The sequence below is a fragment of the Saccopteryx bilineata genome, chromosome 1 (genome assembly GCF_036850765.1).
Source record: "Saccopteryx bilineata isolate mSacBil1 chromosome 1, mSacBil1_pri_phased_curated, whole genome shotgun sequence".
Classification (NCBI taxonomy): Eukaryota; Metazoa; Chordata; class Mammalia; order Chiroptera; family Emballonuridae; genus Saccopteryx; species Saccopteryx bilineata.
The window spans coordinates 363595962-363615209 of NC_089490.1; positions in this window are offsets into that span (position 1 = coordinate 363595962).

Consider the following 19248-nt stretch of genomic DNA (forward strand, 5'->3'; position numbering starts at 1 on the left):
TCCTTTCCTCTCTCTCTAAAATGAATAAGTAAAAAATATTTAAACCTTATAGTTTAAAAAATTTAACTACATTTTTGTAATGGAATACTCTCATTTCCAGTTGACATAAATTAGGTTTTCAATCTTTGTTCAATTGAAAGAGTATTTCACACTATTAGAGAGATGCCACTAATAAATGGGTTTTACTTTTTCATGATTTTTTCTGTAAAATTATGAATTATCTAAAAATTTTCCCTGCTAAAAGCTATTAATTAAATTATTAACTGTTTAGTTATCTTCACAGAGCCTATTATAGGCATACATGGTATAGAAAAATCAATAAATAAAGATTTATATGAGATAGCAACCTATTAATTTAAAACAGCTCTGAAAAAGTTTTATTACTTTCCAGATGACATCTTTTCTTCCATAATAACTTTTTATTACCACAAAACACACTCACTAAATAAACTATAAGACATAATATTTTTATATTACACTTTCAGGCAAAAATATTCACTAATTTATTCAAAATAACAATTTTTAGTCAGAGAATACCACCTGGAAAATTTGCAATGTGCACCATGTTTAGATGACCCAAAATGTTCTGCATTGCCAATGAAGAATGAAGAGGTAGCATCTTATACAACTCTATAAGTGTACTATAATTTTATACTCAATCCTTGTGAAGGCAAAATAATTATGAGCCCCTAAAAGGCTGAAAGATTGAAAAGGGGAGAAAGGTGCTGAAGTAAGAACTTACATTACAAAGAATGAATACCTTAGATTCCTTCACCAGCCACCACCCATTATCAATTATTCTTTTCTTCCATCAGCAAGAACAATAAACCTTTATTATATATATATATGTATATATGTGTTATATGCTTGTTTAACATTTATAGTCTATGTTTATGTACACATAGTTTTACTATACGTATGTAGTTTATGTATATATATGTATTAATCTATATTTACTTTCAAATGTTATCTGTTATTTATATAAGCTTATTTCCATTGTTCCTCAAATGACATATTTTTCTATCTGTGAAAAGATTTGTCTATTGGGTTGAGATAAAATACATCATAATTTTTATTGTTAAAATTAATGAAAGCATTCTTATTCTTATAGCTTTTCACTGAACAACAGAATTTTCAGAAACAAATGAATATCTTTAGACCCTGGCTGGTTGGTTCAGCGGTGGAGCGTCAGCCTGGCCTGCGGGAGTCCCGGGTTCGATTTCCGGCCAGGGCACACGGGAGGGGCGCCCATTTGCTTCTCCACCCCTTCCCCTCTCCTTCCTCTCTGTCTCTCTCTTCCCCTCCCGCAGCGAGGCTCCATTGGAGCGGAGATGGCCTGGGCACTGGGGATGGCTCTGTGGCCTCTGCCTCGGGCGCAGGAATGGCTCTGGACCCGGCGGGGCGACGCCCCGGAGGGCAGGGCGTCACCCCCTGGTGGGTGTGCCGGGTGGATCCCGGTCGGGCGCATGCGGGAGTCTGTCTGATTGTCTCCCCGTTTCCAGCTTCAGAGGAATGAAAAAAAAAAAAAAAAAAAGAATAAAACTCTCAAAAAAAAATGAATATCTTTAAGCATGGGATAAGTGTACTCTATTTAAAGTTTTCAAAGGAATCAGAGACTTAGAGAAGAAAAGAATTAATATCAACTGAGCATCGCAGACTTGTCAGGCTCTGTTCCAGGTAAACACATGTTCATTCATCATGTAGTTCATAATAATCACATTAGAGAAGTATTGCTATTCCCTTTTCTGAAAATGAGAAAACTGAGATTCAGTGATGTGAAATGAAATGTTCAAGGTCACAAAGCGAGTAGGTAGTAGAGTCAAAATGTTGCCAAATCAATGGTCGTTTCTCTGCCTTATCTTTCCACCTTCATCATGTGCCACTCTCCTCTCTTCTCACTACACTCTAATTCCTTCAGCACCCAGCATACACTAAAAGTTTTCCAGCTTCAAGGCCTTTTTAGACACTGCTTCCCAACCTAAAACACTTCCCCGTTAATTACCTACTTGAATTCTCATCCTAGCTCCTTCTCATCCAGAATCACTCACTACCTCAGGGAGAGAATCCCAAACCACACTGTCAGGAATCCTTTGTTTATTTCCTTATGGCACTTATTATATTTTATAATTGTTTTATGTATTTGTCTTTTTGTTATCTACCAAAATAGAACATAAGCTCAATAAAAACAAATTAGCTTATTGATATTGCTAATTAATATTTCCAGAGACTAGGACAATATAGTTCTCAATAAATACTTGATGGATGAATGAAAAGATGTATATGACTCTAAAGCCAATGTTCCTTCTTCTATATCATACTACCACCTTAAAGGAGCTTAGAAATCATCTAATCCAAAACTCTCATTTACAAATGGAAAAACTAAGACCCAGAAAAGCCAGTGATTTGTTCAAAAACATGCAGTAATAAGTGACAGAAGTACAATGACCCCAGGTTTTCTGATCTCTGATTGCAAGGCTTTTTCTTACATAATACATTGCCTTACTCTGATAAGTCTTGCCCAAAAATATGTCTAAGAAATTCTCTGCAAAATGGCCAAAAATGTCAGTAAAAACTTTTGCAATCATTTACACCCTCAGCTAATACAAGAAAGAAAAAAAAATTAAACTAGTATACAAAGCATTTGGTTGTCAAAATATTTTATATAATTGTTTTAATTTGAAAATATAGACAAATATTTCCCTATTTTAAAATCTTTTTTTTTTTTTTGTATTTTTCTGAAGTTGGAAATGGGGAGGTAGTCAGACTCCCACATGCGCCCGACCGGGATCTACCCGGCATGCCCACCAGGGGGCGATGCTCTGCCCATCTGGGGCATTGCTCTGCTGCAACCAGAGCCATTCTAGCACCTGAGGCAGAGGCCATAGAGCCATCCTCAGCACCTGGGCCAACTTTGCTCCAATGGAGCCTTGGCTGTGGGAGGGGAAGAGAGAGACAGAGAGGAAGGAGAGGGGGAGGGGTACAGAAGCAGATGGGCACTTCTCCTGTGTGCCCTGGCTGGGAATCGAACCTGGGACTCCTGCACGCCAGGCCGATGCTCTACCACTGAGCCAACCGGCCAGGGCTTTTCCCTATTTTACATTACATAAATCATTTACTCCAGAATGTAAACAAAAAATTATGCATAATATGGAGAATACATTTAGAATAAATTTTCCTAGGGAAATCATACTTTGTTCATAAAAATGTACTATGTTTTCTCAATAGCCAGTAATTCTCTAAAAATCATACAAAATATAAAATTCATGTAAGTTTGAAATTAAACTAGAGACTAAGCAAAATATCTACAGTTAATGATAATCACAGATAAAAGAACAATTAGATCCAGGAATTCTATACTGTCTACTTCCATAATCTAATCACAGTTCTGCAAAGCATTTAGCCATGTATCCATTCCCTCAATCCATAAATCAAAACAGTCTATCTACATTGGCCTGACCAGGCGGTGGCGCAGTGGATAGAGAGTCGGACTGGGATGCCGAGGAACCAGGTTCAAGACCCCGAGGTCGCCAGCTTGAGCACGGGCTTATCTGGTTTGAGCAAAAGCTCACCAGCTTAGACCCAAGGTCGCTGGCTCAAGCAAGGGGTTACTTGGTCTGCTGAAGGCCTGTGGTCAAGGCACATATGAGAAAGCACTCAATGAACAACTAAGGGGTCGCAATGCGCAATGAAAAACTAATGATTGATGCTTCTCATCTCTCAGTTCCTGTCTGTCTGTCCCTGTCTATCCCTCTCTCTGCCTCTCTCTCTCTGTCTCTGTAAAAAAATAATTAATTAATTAATTAATTAATTAAAAAGAAACAAAACAAAAAAAGTCTACATTGTCACCACTGCATACTACCTCCAAGTCTTTCCACTCCTCCAGAACCCAAATTGAACAGCCACTAAATCATTTCAAGCCACTACTGTCATCTGATGGAGGAAACTTCAATTCAAGTTTTCTTTGCCAACACTTTTTATTTCCCTAATAAGCACATGTTATCCACACTCACTACCTATATATTTGTGTATATATATATATATATTTAAATTTCAATGATAAAAAAATAGAAAAATTAAACTCTGTCACTACCAGTTTAGTCCTTAAAAAATAGCCATATCTCTAGCTACCTCCTTCCTCATTTTTTAAAGAATTCTACATAATTCTTCTAAAGTATTTAAAATAAAATACAAATTCTCTTCCTTTACTTTTAGCATTACAATAGTATTAGTGCAAATGATAAACATTTTAGCTTTATTACAGTTCAAATAGATTTATGTAGGCCAAACTAGTGAACAAGACATTATTTACGGCATTATTCTATTAAGAAAAAAGAAACTGCTTCTATGGAACTTTTGTTTGCTATCCAACTTTCCAGAAGTTATTATGCTAAACTTTCAAAGTTGGTATTAGTCTGTTCAAGATGCTATAACAAAAATACCATAGACTGAATGGCTTACACAACAGAAACTTATTTCTCATAGTTCTAGAAGCTGGACAGTCCAAAACCAAGGTAATAGCAGGTTCCATGTCTGGTGAGAATCCACTTCCTAGTTCATACACAGTTGTCTTTTTGCTGTGCCCCCTGGGTAGAAGAGGCAAGGAAGTTCTTGTGGTCTCTTTTAAAAGGACACAAATCCTATTCATGCAAGCTCTGTCTTCATGACCTTATCATCTCTTAAAAGAACCACATCCAAATACCATCACTTGGGGATTAACTTCCAACAAATGAATTTGGGGAGGGGGGCATAAACATGCAGTCTATAGCAAAGTTCTTTACATATAATCAATCATGTTCATTGCTTTTCCCTTATAAAAATTCCAGTTATTGTATATACCTTTGTTATTCACCTACCAGCTGTTCTGAATGTTGTCTTTAATTTTCATTGGATCTTTTCAGCCCACCAGATGTGTCTCTCACTGTTGCTCACCAGGGTGCAAATTACCTCAGAATATACTGAACTTCTACAGGTTTTAAGGTCTGATTTCAAAGTTGTCATTTACAATCTGACAAAATAGTCCTGTTGAAAAAGTTTCAAAAAATGAATTTCAATAGTAAAGCTCAAGCTCTTTTTTTCCCCACTTTAGAATCTCAAAATCCTCTATCTCAAACATAGAATAACAACCCACTATAAGTATGCATTACAGTGGAATATTCCTAGAAGCATGAGTCAATCATGTCCACTCTTAGAACATCCTCCCATTCTATCATGGAAAGCTCCAAAACTGTGCAGTCCAATGTGGTAGCCAATAGCAACCTGAGGCTTTTTGAGCATGGCAATGTAAATAGCTTTGAGATGTGCTATGGTATAAGATACACAGTGGATTTTGAAGACTTAGTATAAATAAATAATGCCAAATATCTCAATCATTTTTATACTGATTATATGTTGAAATAATACTATTTTGATTGCACTGGATCACATAAAAAGCATTGAAATTAATTTCACCTGTTTTCTTCTCCAGTGTGACTACTAGAAAATTTTAAATTACATACATGCCTCACATTTGTGACTCATATTTCTATAGAACAGCACTGGTCCCACTGTAATAAACAGAGTTCTATTGTATCAGAATGCTTATTCCTCCTCTTCATACAAAAAACTAATTCACCTCGTCATGATGATGACAATGATTACAACAATAACGCCTTAAATTTTATCAAGTATGGCCCTGGCTGGTGGCTCACTAGATAGTGTCGCCCTGGTGTATGGACATCTTGTGTTGGATTATCAGTTAGAGCACAAAAGAAGTAACCATCTGCTTCTCTCTCCCTCCTTCTCCCCCTTCTCTCCCTCTTCACCTCCCTCAGCCAGTGGTTCAATTTGGTTTGACCATCAGCCCCAGTGCTGACGATAGCTCAGTTGGTCCAAACACATCAGGCTCAGGCACAAAAAACAGCTCAGTTGATTTCAAGCATTAGCCCCAGACAGGGTTTGCCGGGTGGATCCCAGTCAGGGTACATACAGTAGTCTGTCTCACTATCACCCCTCTTCTCACTTAAAAAAAATTACCAAGTACTTTCAAATATATGACTTCAATTGATTTTTTTGACATACTACTTGGAGGTAGTACCTCTCTCAACATCAGCTCAAACTATCATTATCTTAGATCACATTTTTGTAATGCTTTAGTTGGGGAAAATTTATTTTCTGATATTGAATTAAAAACGGAACAAAAATATCATGACACTAGTAGATAAAAAGACTTTGAGGAAATCCGGATTTCTATAGTTAGTTAGTTGGTCTTTGTTTTACCCCAAAGAAATAGTTTTTTGCCTGACCAGGCGATAGAGCAGTGGATAGAGTGTCTGACTGGGATGCGGAAAACCCAGGTTCGAGACCCGGAGGTTGCCAGCTTGAGCATGTGTTCATCTGGTTTGAGCAAAGCTCACCAGCTTGGACCCAAGGTCGCTGGCTCGAGCAAGGGGTTACTCGATCTGCTGCAGCCCCACGGTCAAGGCACATATGAGAAAGCAATCAATGAACAACTAAGGTGTCACAACGAAAAACTAATGATTGATGCTTCTCATCTCACTTCGTTCCTGTCTGCCTGTCCCTATCTATCCCTCTCTCTGACTCTCTGTCACTGAAAAAAAAAAGAAAAAGAAATAGTTTTTGGTTAATGTGTTGTGATGGATAACCTATATAAGCAAGGTCCTTAAATGAAAATGTGTATTTTTCAAAAGAATGGCGGGGGGGGGGGGGGACAAAAACATCATAGGAATAAATAAATTCTGATCTCCTTCCTGCCCAAAGCAGAAAGTACTATATATTCAGAACATTATAACAGCTAAAGAAGTTTATTATTACAATACTGCTTAGCCAAGGGACTAAAAAAGAAAATGAAAACAGTACTTCAATGATTTTGAAGTTTTATTTTTTTTCCCAACCACTTTCAGTCCTCTGGGGAAACAAAATTTAGCAAAAAAACAAACAAACAAAGAAACATTGTTTTTCCTGGTATCAAATGATAAGTAGTAAAAAATTCCAAAGTCCTAATCATTAAAGAGTAGCATTATGACATTTTCAAAAATAAGCATTAGTATGCTTAATCAATATTCATACATAATTTTTCCCCTGGGAAAATTCAAATACTTCATTTTAGAGATTATTTCATTTCAATAATCATAAAGGAACATTTTAAATTCTGTGATCTAAGCCAGTGGAAATATAAATAGGCATACACACTTTGGAAAGCCTTTTGGCATTATTTTGTGCTACTAAGCATATAACCGTATACCCATCAACAGGTAAATTCATGTAATTGAATATTACACAGAAGTAAAATGAACTGCTACTACTTAATGACAGTTCTCGCAACTATGTGTAAAAGAAGCTAGATATAAAGGAATAATATATGGTTCTATTTAAACAAAGCTCAAAAACAGTGAAAATTAATCATGTTCTTCGAAGTCTAGATAGCTATCTTTGGGGAGGAAGAGAAGGTAACTAACTGGGAAGGAAGGAAAATTTAAGGAACACTAAAAATGTTTTATTTCTTAAAGTGGGCAGTGGTTACATAGATACGTTTATTTGTGACAACTGAAATATAAACTTATGATTTGTGCACTTTTCAGTAGGAGTATTTTATTTCAATAAAAATATTTATTAAGCCTGACCAGGCGGTGGCGCAGTGGATAGAGCGTCGGACTGGGATGCAGAGGACCCAGGTTCAAGACCCTGAGGTCACCAGCTTGAGTGCGGGCTCATCTGGTTTGAGCAAAAGCCCACCAGCTTGAACCCAAGGTCGCTGGCTCCAGCAAGGGGTTACTTGGTCTGCTGAAGGCCCGCGGTCAAGGCATATATGAGAAAGCAATCAATGAACAACTAAGGTGTTGCAACATGCAATGAAAAACTAATGAGCAATGAAAAACTAATGATTGATGCTTCTCATCTCTCTCCGTTCTTGTCTGTCTGTCCCTCTCTCTGACTCACTCAGTCTCTGTAAAAATAAATAAATAAATAAATAAAAAATATTTATTAGCCCTGGCCAGTTGGCTCAGCGGTAGAGCGTCGGCCTAGCGTGCGGAGGACCCGGGTTCGATTCCCGGCCAGGGCACACAGGAGAAGCGCCCATTTGCTTCTCCACCCCTCCGCCGCGCTTTCCTCTCTGTCTCTCTCTTCCCCTCCTGCAGCCAAGGCTCCATTGGAGCAAAGATGGCCCGGGCGCTGGGGATGGCTCTGTGGCCTCTGCCTCAGGCGCTAGAGTGGCTCTGGTCGCAACATGGCGACGCCCAGGATGGGCAGAGCATATCGCCCCCTGGTGGGCAGAGCGTTGCCCCTGGTGGGCGTGCTGGGTGGATCCCGGTTGGGCGCATGCGGGAGTCTGTCTGACTGTCTCTCCCTGTTTCCAGCTTCAGAAAAATGAAAGAAAAAAAATAAAAAAATAAAAAAAAAATAAAAATAAAAATATTTATTAAAAAATAAAATTCCATGATCATATTAAAATGTTATATTACTAATTAAATTAAAACATTCTTTGAAACTTAGAAAAATTTTTGAAATATTCAGAAGAATTGCAGAGCTTTAGAGATGGAAGAAGCAGAATAAACTACTTTGGCTCAGATAAGTTAGGTGACTTGGCCAAGATTAAAGTAATAGCAGTGATGGAATTAAAATTCAGAACTTTCATATTATATTGCAGAAGTTTTAAAGTTGTTAATATAAGTAGACTTTGACATCATTATAGACTTGGAATTGCCTCTACAATCCTGATGTTGTATAATGCTAAAAGAACAAAAACTACAAACCACTGAATGTCATCATTACTTCATTTAAATTATAATAAAATAATGAATAAATCATAAAAGAAGGGAGGAAAGTCACACTTGGCCTTTTGGTGAGGAACTTTATAAGAATTAGCAATCCATGTCCTTAGAACATTTTTTAAAACTTACTCTTTATGAATTCAGATATAGAACACGTGTTCCACCAAATACTATATTAAAAAATAATAGTCTCAAAGCACATTGCTTCTTTCTTTTTTACTTTTGAAACTTGTTCGTAAACAAGTGTAGGAGCAACAAAGTCAAGGTGTGTTCACTACTCTGGGAAGTGCACCTACATTTGAGCAATTCACAGGATTAAAGGTTATAACCATTTATTCTCTTTGTTTCTCAGACTTCCAAAAATGGCCAAATTCTTTCTCTTTCTTTCTCTCTCTCTCTCTCTCTCTCTCTCTCTCTCTCGCTCTTTAAAAAGCTGTTCTTCCGACTCAGATTTTTAAAACAAGCTATGGTAGCATCCTTTATGTTTGGTCTTTTCCTGTTTAATTTCTTTCATTTTTTTAAACAATTTTGTTTTAAAGGAAGGGGAGGAAGGAGAGTTCTAAGAAAAGCTTTCATAGCAGGTTCAAAAGTACAAAAGCCATTTCAAGCTCCAGACATTTGTAGCCTTTCTTTCTTTGGTCCTTGAAAGGGCTTTCTAAATGTTAACAGCTAGGATAGGACTCCTTTCCTATGCTGATATTCCAGGCTTTGTAGTCTTGTGTTCTTCCCCACCCTCAAACCGCCCCCGCCAGCAACCTCATGCCAGCTTCTTTTTGAAATAAAACAAACAAAAACAGTAAGAAGAAAAAAAAGATCTCATCCATCATGATATGTCTAAAATCACATATAAAGTGCCTACCTATTTTGATTTAGTGTATTATTAAAACTTTTTTTGCTTTTAATTTCTTCTATATTTAGTGATTTCGTGTACCTATTTAATATGCTTTCATTTAAAAGATGACATGTCACTTGCAAATTTATTAGAGCTAAAATAATTAACAAGAACCTTTGTAAGCTCCCTCTCCTTAGAAATGCTGAAATATAATTTTCAAAAGCCTAAATGTCAAAAAGGTGCTAATTTATATACAAGTAAAAATAGAGGCTTATATCAGTTTAGAATTCAATATTATTCTATTTTAGAAAAAAAATTATACAAAGAAATAAGTCTGTATTCTAAGGTCTTAACAGCAATTATTTTTTCTTGATGACAAAATCGTGTTTTTATTTTTTAATTTTCTTCCTGTTCATGAATATATATTAATTCACCTTAAGTATGCATGCATTATGTGTGATAAGGGAAACTATTACTCTTAGCTTAAAAAATAAGTGCTGTTAGCCCCAACTGTATACTCAGTTGGTTAGAGTATCATCTCAAAGCGCAGAGGTAGCTGATTCGATTCCTAGTCAGGGCATATGCAGAAACAGGTTGATGTTCCTATCTCTCTCTCTCTCTCCCTTCCTCAATCTCTAAATCAATAAAATAAGCATTTTTTAAAAAGTAGTTTTATCAGTTTTCAGCATACATATGGGTACTTCTTAAAAATATATATACTTATGTTCAATTATTTATGTGCATTATATAGTAGATAAAAATTCTAAAAAATAATTTCCAAAATGGTAAAATTATGGTTCTCATATAAATATAAAAAAGAATCAAAATATAATGTCAAAAATTGTATTTAACTTACTAATTAAAGAAGAAACTAGTAAGAAGTGAAAAGCAATTTATAATAGAATCTGATTTACAGAGATTTATATTCTCACTGCACAAAAGACATTTGCATTGCCAAGGAAAGGAATCATTTGCATTGTATGGGCAGAAAACATTTGCACTGTTTTCAGTTTTCTACAATTTAACTTTTATCCCTACAGAGTTGTAAGATAGCCTAATCAAAAATGATCAAAAGTGTACACTCATTTAGAATCAGATAAATTCTGCAGGGTCCCTAGACATTCAGCACTCCCCGTAAAGGAAATCCAGTAATCACTTCTGTCCATTCCCAATTCATTGACAAATTTTTCTGATATATTTTACTAATTATTAAACTGAACTAAAACTGTTACTATTAAAATTTAAATTCCTGGAATGCAGAAAACATAGTGCCTTTTTCTGACATATTCCTGGAAATGTTTAGTAAAGTGTTCTGAACTTAATATATCATAGGTATATCACAAATATATTTGGGGTATTACCAACATTAGAAACTTCAGACCAGTTTAAAAGACAGAACATTAATAAATTATAAAACATTATTAAATACTGATACATGAAATAGAAAAGACTGTACAAAGAAATTACAAGTAATTTATATATATGTAATATAAAATCACAATCACAAACACAAATGTCCATAAAGAAACAAGCTGTCAAACAAAGCATGATTAACTGAGTTTTTCCATCAGTAATTGTACTAAAATTGAGAAAATTTTAAGGGAGAAAAATCTTAAAACTGAGAAAATTCAATCTATTGAACTAAATTCCCCTCTCAACTAAGAGATGATCATCATCTGCATTTTACAATGGAACACCTAAATTTAAATCATGGAAGCATAGCTTGAGGAAGAAACTGAGACCCAAATAATTTCTAGAACTCTCCAAGATCACACAGTTACTTAGATATTCAACAATACTTGTTAGTGTAAAAATTATAATTCACAATAGTCTCATGTTACATAATACTGGATTATAAACATGAAAATATTTTAAGAATAACTAAACACAGTGTTGAATGAACAGTGGTCGGCAAACTCATTAGTCAACAAAGCTAAATATCAACAGTACAATGATTGAAATTTCTTTTGAGAGCCAAATTTTTTAAACTTAAACTATATAGATAGGTACATTGTTATTAACTTAATTAGGGCACTCACTCCTAAGCTGGCCTTTGCTAAAAACGTCCTCAATCTGATTGAGCTGCATGTGGCTCATGGGCCGCAGTTTGCCGACCACTGAATTAGCCAATTACTAGATACTGACACATTAAGGGACTCTGATTTTTTTTTAGATTATCTTGAAAGAGAATAATTCTTTCTTGGAACTAAGTATCCTAAATTTGTAGGAGATGGGTTATTACCAAATTTTCATTCAATAAACATCATCTATACTAGGTATGAATTAACTCTACATGTAGCAGCATAGATAGCATAGTGATAAAGAGCACAAATACTAGAGACAGACCAGGTCACCAACTCTACTATATTTAGATACATAATCTTAAGTTAGTAACTCAACTTTTATATGCCTCAATTTTCTTGAGCAAATTTCTTGATCTTTATATGCCTCAATTTTCTGATCTGTAAAATGAGATAATAATAGGACATACCTGAGTGAAGATTATATGATATAAATTAACATATGTACAATCTGTGACCCATCAGAGTTCCACTAAATCAGAAACTCTGGGATAAGGCCCAACAGTATAAACTTTCACAAAAAGTCTTCCAGGTGATTCTGACCTGCACTAGTTTGAGAACTATTGGTGCAAATTAATAAGGTTTTCTCTTTCTCTCTTGATGAATATACAGCCATTATTATACTTGGTGTTTTACACACTTTGTCTTTTGTCACAAAACTACTCAAAGATTAGGTGTCAAAACTGAAGGTAACTTCACATCTGCTGGGAAAGTTACAACCAAAAAGACAGATAACAAGTGTTGGCAAGCATTTAGAGAAACTGGCCCCTTAATTCATTGCTAGTGAGAATGCAACATGGTGCAACTACTTTGGAAAACAGTCTGACAGGTCCTCAAAAAGTTAACCATACAGTAATCGCATGACCCAGCAATTCCACTCCTACACATATACTGAGAACTAAAAATATGTTACACAAAAACCTACACACAAATGTTCCTGTAGCATTACTCATAATAGCCAAAAAGTGGACACAACCCAAATGCCCATGAAATGACTGCATAAACAATAGGTGGTATATCCATACAATGAAATCTCATTCCATCAAAAAAATGGAATAAAATACAAATACATGCTACAACATGGATGGACCTTGAAAATATTACACTAAGGGAAAGAACCAATAGTCAGAGGGAAGGAGGAAGAGAGGATATGATCAAAGACGGTGAAGGGATTAGCCAAGTTATATATACATAACACATAGATAGAGACAATAGGGTAGCAATTCCTAGAGGGAAAGGTGGAATGGAGGTGGGGGGGGAGGCAACAGAGATGAAATGGGAATGGAAAGAGGCTTTGTATGGGGCATGGGGGGCACGAAGCAGGGGGTGGAGGGTGTTATGTTGAGTGGGATACTTGAAACCATGTCAACACAATAAATTTTAAAAAGAATAATAATAAAAAGAACCAATAGCAAAAAAACACATGTTGTATATGGTTCTATAGACATAAAATGGCTAGACTAGGCAAATCTATAAAGACTGAAAGTAGCCTGACCAAGCAGTGGCACAGTGGATAGAGCGTCGGCCTGGGATGCAGAAGACCCAGGCTCAAAACCCCAAGGTCACTGGCTTGAGTGCAGGCTCATTCAGTTTGAGCACGGGGTTGCTGGCTTGAGCATGAGCTCATAAACATGACCCCATGGTTGTTGGCTTGAGCCCAAAGGTCACTGGTTTAAGCCCAAAATCACTGGCTTGAGCAAGAGGTCACTGGCTCAGCTGGAGCCATCCGGTCAAAGCACATCAATGAACAACTAAGATGCTGCTGAAGAATTGATCTTATCTCTCTCCCTTCCTGTCTGTCTCTTTCTGTCCCTCTCTCTGTCTCTCTGTCTTTCTGTCTCTGTCTTTCTGGCTAAAAAATAAAAATAAATAAAAAATACTAAAAGTAAATTAGTGGTTGCCTAGGGCTAGGTAAGTCAGAGGAAAATTAGAGAGACTGCTGATGGATACAGGGTTTCTTCTGGGGTGACAAAAATGCTGTAAAATTGATTGTGGTGCCTGAGCTGTGGAGGCACAGTGGATAGAGCATCAACCTGGAATGCCGGGTTGCTGGTTTGGGGCCCAGGCTTGCCCAGTCAAGGCACTAATGAGAAGCCACTATGAGTTGATACTTCCTGCTCCTCCACCACCACCTTCTCTCTCTCTCCTCTCTCGGAGGTCAATAAATAAAATCTTTAATTAAAAAATAATTAATTACTTAAATTTATTGTGGTGATGTTTGCACAACTCTGTGACTATATTAAAATACACTTAACTGTGTACTTTAAATAGGTGAATTATGTGGTATGTGAATTATATCTCAATAAAGTTGTTATTTAGAAAGCCTGAAGCATTTGCCAAAAATATTATTGATGAAAAGCATATATAATATAAAAATTGATGCTATAACAATAACCTGTATCTAAACCCTAAATTATCATGAAAGTGAGAGAAGGAAATACAGAGCAAAAGTAAAGGTGCTAAATTCTTCATGCATATAGGGGGTCGTAAGTCACTGAGATACTGTTTTATTCTTGACTGGAGTAAGACACTAAAATATAATCATCAATACTGTTAAAATACTAAATGTATATACTCCAAATCCCTAAGAAAAAAAAAAGAAACTGAAAGGAATTACCAAGACACTTTCAGGGATTCTTATTTCTTATTTATATTTTACTTTCCACATTTTCTTCAATAGGTTTGTTTTATCTTTGTGAGTCTGTTTATCTTTGTGACTCTAACTTTTTTTTTTTTTTGTAACTCTAACTTTTTAAAAATGCATTTTACTTTACCTGTGTATTCATTTTTTGGTTAATTTTTTTGTATAGGTTAATACAGTCAGATAATTTTAAATTCAACAGATACAAAAAGTATAGTGAAAAGTCCCCCTGCCTCCTGTGCACCTCAGCCCCCCAGCCCTCACTACTCAAAGCATGGAGTCTGCAAATATTTATCAATTTCTTGGGTATTTTTGTGAAAATATTTTATGCATATATAATTATTCTTTTTTGTTTCCTTAATACAAATACAATGTAAACTACACATAGTGCTACACTTTGATTTTTTTATTTAACAGTGTATCTTGGAGACTCCCATATCAGAGCTTCCTCTTTTTTGTTAGTTTCTTTAAATTATTCAATTACAGTTTACCTGCAATATTAATTCTGTATTAGTTACAGATCTACAGCAAAGTGATTTGAAAATTTTTTACTTTACAGGGTGGTCTCTCTGCTGCCTCAAGTACTCATACACCTGGACTCATACATATTTATCTTGATATTATTGACTATATTTCTTACTCCACAATGTACATCTCTGTGGCTATTCTGTAACTACCAATTTGTATTATTTAATCCCTTTACCTTTCTCACCCAGCCCCCCAATCCTCCTCTGTCACTCTTCCTCTTTCTTTCTTTTTTATTTTACTTTTTTTAGGTGAGAGGAGGGGAAATAATGAGGCAGACTCCTACATGCACCCCAACTGGAATCTACCTGGCAACCCCATCTAGGGTTGATGCTTGAGCATTGAGGTAGTTTCAGTGCCTGAGGCTGATGCACTTCAGCAGAGTCATCCTCAGTGCCTAGGGCCACACGTGAACCAATCAAGCCCCTGGCTGCAGGAGGGGTGGTGGGAGAGAAAGGTAAGAGAGAGGGGGGTAGAAGCAGATGGTCACTTCTCCTGTATGTCCTGACTGGGAATCGAACCCTGGACATCCATACACTGGGCCAATGTTCCATCCACTGAGCCACTGGCCAGGGCCTCCTCTTTCTTTTTAATGGATAGGTGGTAGTCCACTGTATGAATTTACCATTATTTAGCCAGCCTCATATCGACATATTACTTTTATAATTGGCAAGAACAACAAAGTAATGTAAGAGAAAAAAAAACAATAATTACAATTTTCCCTTAAAAAAAAAAACAGAATATCACCCATTGACTTAAACTCCTAAGTTCTCTTGGAATATTAAAATATTCCAATATTGTTGCTTTATGTATATATAGACCTTATGACCAGATTAGAAGATATGCATCAACAATTTTACTGAAGCAATTCTGTAAGCAAATACATATTTCATTCTTTATTGTTTTGAGTTTCCAGGTATTTGTAAAACAGTTAAGCCAATATTTATGTCATCACATTTAAAACCACAGTAGCACAGTGGCATATCTGCACATTTTTTTTATACCTTGTTTTTAGGCCCTACAGTTCCCTTTATATTATGCCTTTAAATGAGCTTCAAGGTAAATTTCATCTCTTAATCTCTCACAGTTGAACAATGCATTCTTTATTTCCTTTTAACGTCAGTGACACTTAACTTTCCTTGTTCTGCTTCCACATCTATCTTTTAATCTCAGGCTCTTCTTTCTCATTCTATCCTCAAGTGTTCTTTTTATCTTTTCTTTTCCAAGAACAGCTCTTTTACATGCCTGACCACTGTAAACTCCTTGAGGTAAGGGATTACACATTATTTATTCTGGTTTTCCTCAAATTAAGCACACTGCCTGTCACATACTAAGCATTCTATATGAATGTTGCATTTTATCGGCACAGTGGAAAGTGCATGGGTTTTTGTAGTTGGACAGACTTAAGGAATGAAACCCAGCTTAGTTACTCACTCATTAGCTGTATGATTATGGGCTAGTCAGGTGTTACTAACCAGTTTTAACTTTAGTAAAAATCTAGAAAATTTTCTTAAACTTCATTATATGTAATAAAAAGTCTTGCAAATTAATGTGAAGTTTTGAGATCAATTATAAAAAGCACCTACCAGAGTGTATAGTACATAGTGGATATTAAACAAATAATAGTTATAATTATGGCTCCAAGAATTTTTTTTGTCTCAATAGCAGGTTTTTTCTACAGAGGATATTCATCAGAGCTTTTATTTTTTCTTTAGGTTTGTTAACCATGCTCAGCTATGACTACCATTGGTTGAGGGAATCAATATATGGACTCAACAGACACAAATGTCTATTACATGCTGAGCACTGGGTATATAAAAAATGAGGAGGGAATGGTATCCACTCTCAGGAAAGTATTTCAAAGTTCTATTAGCAACATGGTCTCCTCTCCTTGTATTTATTACCCAAGAAAGGACATTGCTGAGTTTCTGAACCTAATATGAAATACCACTCTGTTATATTATTTTATACTTCCTATATTAATTAAAAAAACACTTATTAACTACTTCATGTCAGGTCCTGTGCTAGAAGATAAAGGAACAAAAAATAAAGATGGAACAGTTCCTATCCTAAAGAAGTTATTTCAGAGTTCCAGATAGTACAGAGTGTCTTCTTGTGTTGACAAAACAAGGAAGAGCATTACCGAGTTTCTACTTCATATATGCAATTCTATTACACTATATAATTTCACCCTTACCTATAGTCTTCTGTATGTGAAACCGAGTAAAATCTGATTAAACGATCTAGTCTTTATCTCCTATGTTACTTTTTGGCTGTGATCTTGTTTTATGGTAATTTGAAGATGTAGCGTTACAGGTGCCAACATTTCTGGTGAAGAAATAAAAGACAGGGTGCCAGTTCATTAAACTTTTCTAGATTTTTACTAAAGTTAAAACTAATTAGTAACACCTGACCAGGTGGTGGTACAGTGGATAGAGCATTGGACCAGGAGTCAGAAGACCCAGGTTTGAAACTCCAAGGTCTCTATCTTGAGAGTGGGCTCATACAACCTGAGTGCAAGCTTACCATTTTGAACCCAAGGTCGCTGGCTTGAGCAAGAGGTCACTCGCTCTGCTGGAGCCTCCCAGTCAAGGTACAGATGAGATAGCAATCAATGAACAACTAAGGTGCCCCAACGAACAATTGATCCTTCTCATCTCTCTCTGTCCTTGTCACACACACACACACACACACACACACACACACACACACCTAGTTAGTAACTACTGGCCTTACTGATTGTCCTTTTCATTGCAGAAATCTTCTAGCAATCTACATTACCTATTCAAGCATCCTATTTGTTTACTGGCAATAAAGCTGGGTTCTAAATTGTATATACTAATAGTTTGTCGAATCCTTTGGAGCACTGTAGTCCTTTTTAGGGAATTCTGTAACTGCAATTTCATTGTAATTATATTTATAGAACTTTTGTAGAATCATGTTTAGTAGGTAAAATGTTTTAACTCATAGTAAAGAGCAAGAGAGCACTTCCAAAAAATACTTTTTCTCCTCATGGGTTTACCCTTCTCCTTAATTTATTCTTCACAGAACTAATTAAGGTGACCTTGTTTGGTTATAAAAATGACCCTGAGCTATTTTTTTATATTATCCTATTACTGTTATCCCTTTGCTTCCAAAATAAAGGAGCAGATTTTGGATATATGACTGCATAAAGAACTATATTCCACTGGTCACAGTTCCATAAATGGCCAGTGATTGTCTGAACTCTAGGAAGTAACACTATTTCTACAAAGGCAGTCAAGGTAGAGCAATTACTGAGTTTAGGGGCTCATCATGCAGCAGTTTTACAGGCTACTTTCAGTATCAAAATGCACACTGTATCTGTACTGTTCCCACTTACTGATTTTTGCTTTAAAAATAATAAAAGTTTTGATCAAGGTCAGAAAGTTGCAAAACAAGTAAGGACAAGAATCTTGACAGAATGTTAGGGTTGAACGCAGCCAGGTTCAAACCTCATTAAAATTCACATAGTTTGAATCTGTGTGAATAAATCTCCAGTATCTAAAGAAAAACCTTTAGAGACAGAGGTTCGGGAGATCAGTGGTGCCTGGAGAGAGAATATGGGAGGGCTGTTTAATGGGTACCATGTTTCCTTTTAGGGTGATGTCTTAGAACTAGATCGAGGTAATGGTTGTATAACACTGTGAATGTACTAAACGTCACTTAATTGTACGCTTGAAAATGGTTAACTTTATGTGAATGTCACCTCAATTAAAAAAAGGTAAATACTTTTTAAAACAAATTTTAAGTGAGAGAAGGGGAGATAGTGAGGCAGACTCCCACATACACCCCAAGCAGGATCCACCCACTAGTAACCTCCTCTGAGAAGATGCCAGAGTACCCAGCTATTTTTAGCACCTGAGGCTGAAGTGCTGGGACCAGCAGGAGCTCTCTTCAGTGCCCCTGGGCAGTCTAGCTCCCAGGCTAGCTCTGAGCCACTAAGAGGAAAAAGAAGAGAAGGGATAGGGGAGGGAGAAGCAAATGGTCGCTTCTGCTGGGTGCCCTGACGGGGAAGTCCATACGCCAGGTGGACACTCTACCGACTGAGCCACCGGCCAGGGTAGTATTATTTTTTAAAAGGAAAAAAAAAAAAAAAAGATACAAGGCTTTCTGGTAGAGAGGGGTGGCTTCACCTGAGGGAACCAAAAGTTGGATGCCTACATGCTAGCAGGTCCGATAGGGTCACTCCCACTTCACACAAAGCCATGTGGAAAGCTTCCAAAATTCCCTCAGGTGGACGGACCCTAGTTTCAGTAAGAGCCAGTAAACTGGTACAACACCATATTAGACCCATTTCAGTGAGAAAAAGAAAGCAGTAAAATAATCATCAGAATCCTCTAGAAAACTGCACCGCCGGTCATCTAGAAATCTCCACGAGCA